This window comes from Lethenteron reissneri, unplaced genomic scaffold, assembly GCF_015708825.2.
Source record: "Lethenteron reissneri isolate LAM-NWPU_2019-01 unplaced genomic scaffold, ASM1570882v1 scaffold_112, whole genome shotgun sequence".
Classification (NCBI taxonomy): domain Eukaryota; kingdom Metazoa; phylum Chordata; class Hyperoartia; order Petromyzontiformes; family Petromyzontidae; genus Lethenteron; species Lethenteron reissneri.
Genome location: NW_026890805.1, coordinates 1 through 3959, shown reverse-complemented (window position 1 = coordinate 3959; position 3959 = coordinate 1).

Below are 3959 nucleotides of genomic sequence, written 5' to 3'. Positions count from 1 at the left end.
CTTAAATTTTGGCATACATGTCGACAGCAAATTGGTGAAAGCGCTCTTTTCATCTCAAGAAGATATTGAAGCCGCCGTTTCATACCATGATCCTGAAGGCAAAGACCTCCATGGCGGAAATCGTATGTTTTTTTGGCAAGCCTGTTGCTGGGTCAGTTTGGCGGAGTAGGAAATGGTAGCCATGTTGCAATGTGTTGTCAGACATGCAAGGAGATCTGTGAGAACAAATATAAGCAGTGCAGTGGATACACTTATGTTATGGTGAGTGTGTGGAATTGTAGTAGATGAAATGTCAAAATGAGTTTGCATGTGTGGCAAACCGAAAGTATTGAGAATGCCCCGGACTTTAACACATGGCAAGAGAAGGCGAGGGCGGGAGGTGAGGAGCGGGGGGGGGGGGTATAGGTGTTGAAGGTGAGAAGGTAAGCAAACAATTGTGCCAAAAACACACTAACTCACCCGTGAGTGTGCGTGGAAAGTTTGGGGTGTGTTGGCGCAATTTGGTTCACTAAAAATCTACACAAGTGCAAAGTCTGCTTTATCTTCATAGATTTATACTATACAATGTTTCGTCTTGGAATACTTTTTGTATACGGTGTCTTCTTTATTTCAATTGTATAGTTTATTTGGAATACAGTACAGTACTTCATTCAATTGTAAAATTTAGTTGACGTTTACTTAACGTCATTACTTAGGTAAGGCTTAAGTATTGAATGTCGCGCTTTTAGCTTTCGAGCGGCAATTTCCAAGAATGCAACATTCATGGTAACCTAGGGGCTGCTGTATTTTCTGTCTATTGACTACAGCAGAGGCTTATGGATTTTCAACATAAACTAAATCTCTGCATTCTTAATTAAATTAAGGCCTATAGTACTATTAAGAGGCTTGGGGATTTGGGTTGTTATTTGTATTCATATCTATGCCTCTGCTCACATTTGAGGATTTGTTTGATTTTGGGCAAGATGGTCTAACGCTGCGTGACCAGGATTCCGAGCCATAACCTGTTCAACATGGCTTGTGACAGAAATTCACTCTGGCCCCATGCATTACATTACATAGCATATTCAATTACTATGTAGTTTGAGAAGCTCCCAATAGTCATATACAAACCATTGCATTTGTTGCGGTTACAATGATACGCTAATCAATGCCTGGTTATAGTTAAAAGATCGTTCCCTGCCTGGTCAACCATGTTTCATCTGCTGATTATTTGGTAATGGCTACTCAGTGAGATGGAATTAGGGAATCTTGTTCTGTGCCTTGATAATTTCATCATGAAATGGGGCCTTGCAAATGTTTCACAAAAATAAATGACATACAACACTGCACCTGCTCAACTCTACGTGAATAATCAGGCAGTTCTACAAGTGTTGGAGGAGCTTCCATACCGGGTTGATGTGTTCACGACCAGCTCTGGTTTGGCAGCCAAAGTCTCATTTAAAATTAGTCGAGCAGCATTCTTTCATTAGACTTTGTAACACTGTGTGGAAGGTGCCTGGACTTTTGCTCCATACAAAGCTTTGAGTGTCCATCGCCAATGTCTAGTCCATCTGAGACCATCCCTCTCCCTGCCATACTGGCATCGCACCCGCCTCTCACCCTTCATCCTGTGGATGTTCGACGCACGGGATGGCACCACTTAGCCAATTCGAGTTGGCCTTAGTGAGTTACGTGGGTCACACAGCCACGAGGCGCTTGTTTTGTGAACACAACCCCTGGGCCTGGCTCTATGGGTGATATCAATATAGATTATAAGTAAGAATGCTCCCCAATAGACTCCCCCTGGAACTCTACCAGACACGTCCCACTGGGCGAAGACTCCGGGGCTGGCCCAAGACTATATCGCTCGGCTGGCCTGGGAAGACTTTGGAATTCTCCAGGATGAGCTAGAGCAGGGGTGGGCAAACTTTTTGACTCGCGGGCCACAATGAGTTCTAAAATTTGACAGAGGGGCCGGGCCAGGAACAGGTGGATGGAGTGTTTGTGTGAACTAATATAAATGACATGTAAAAATCATTACATGAAAGGATTTGGCCTTTAACAGGTAGCAAAGCATTTATTTGCAAGGCAATTTAACAAATTGCACAAACATGAACAATACAAAAACATGTCGTAACGTGACTGATCAAACATCATGAAAACATCTGAGGCCTGCGCCAAACCAATTACCTCACCTGAACTTCTTTATTATCTACATTAACACGTTAGAGCAGCCACGCAGGCTGTGTCTCGGAGATTTGGCTCCAACCTCGCTGCAGCAACACATCATCACTTTCAGTTTCAGTGGGAACTTTTGTTGATCTCCCATTTTTGGCAGTGCATCCTAGTCTGGAGTTATTTTGGTTGTGGCAATTCTCAGGATAGATCTGAGGTGTTGATCCGTTAACTATGATCTGTGACGGGCTTTGTTGGCGTTCATGACGCTGAATGTCTGCTCACACACATAAGTCGAGCCAAACAAAGTCAGTATCTTCTGTGCAGTCCTCCGGAGGTTTGGAAACGTGGCTCTGTTAAGTGAAGCATAAAAGTCATTCAGTTTAACAGAGTTGAACTTCTCCTTTAGGACGGAGTCAGACTGAAGATCTATCAGTTCCAACTGCAGCTCATGTGGTGCTGTTTCAGGGTCTTGTGACAGGGGACAGGACACCAGCTGAAGTGGCTGTTCAATGTTTTAGAAATCAGAGAACCTACGGCAGAATTCTCCGTGCAGGTCCTCAAGTGATTTGCTGTATTTTTTTGCGTTTCGCGGTGCCTCCTCCTGCATGGCAAGTGTGGGGAAATGAGCAAAAGATTTTTTGTTCGCAATTTGTCCGGAGAACAAAGTGAGCTTGGATTTGAAGGCTTTCACATGTTTGTACATGTCGTGAACAAACTGATCTTTCCCCTGCAGTTTCACATTCAGCTCATTCATGTGTGAAAATATGTCCACAGCAAACACAAAGTCACTAAGCCAGTTCTTGTCGCTTAGCTCAGGGAATTCGTCAGATTTCCCCATCAACTCCAAAAATGCGATGATGTCCTCTTTCAGCTCCCACACTCGTTGTAACACTTTCCCTAAACTTAACCAGTGGACACGAGAGTGGTACAGCAAGTCCTGATGATCCGCATCAGTTTCCTCCAGGAAGGTAATAAACTGACGGTGCTGAAGTCCCCTTGCTCGTATACAGTTCACAAGTTTTACGACTGGATTCACGACATGATTAAGCTGCAATACAGACTTACACAGGGATTCCTGATGGATGATGCAGTGAAGGAAAATAAGATCCTGGACGGAGTTTTCCTCTTTCACTTTATCCTGGATTCTTTTCAGCAGCCCAACATTTTTTCCAGTTAAATTTGGCGATCCATCCGTTGTGACAATGACAAGTTTACTCCAAGGTAGCTTCATTCTTTCGATGACAGCAGATATCTGGTTATACAAGTCCTCTCCCCGCGTTGTTGCTTTCAGGGACTCCATGGTCAAAAACTCCTCTGTTATCGCAAAACTGTCGTCAATCCCTCGGATAAAAATGAGGAGCTGAGCAGTGTCTTTTATGTCCGTACTTTCATCCAGTGCTAGTGAATATAATTCAAAGGAATCAGACTTTTTGTTTAATTGACTGGCTATATTTTCATCAATCAGTTCCACACGGCGAATCACAGTCCTGCGTGATAAACTGACTTTTTCAAATTTTCTTTTGATCTCCGGACACAATATGTCTGCTGTCTGTACCATGCATTCTTTTACAAACTTGCCTTCGGAGAAAGTGGTAATGAGTGGTAATGTTGGTGAGAAGAAGGTTTTAACGAAAATTTAAATCGAAGTGAAGAAGAAAATTATTGAAAAGTTTGTATAATTAATGATTTTTCAAACTTTAATTATGTTTTCTGTGCTTAAAACTCTTTAACAAAAAACTGGGGTCTAGAACGGACTCGTGAAATTTGGAGAGAACTCGGAGTTAAGTTGTGTTTGTTTTGTT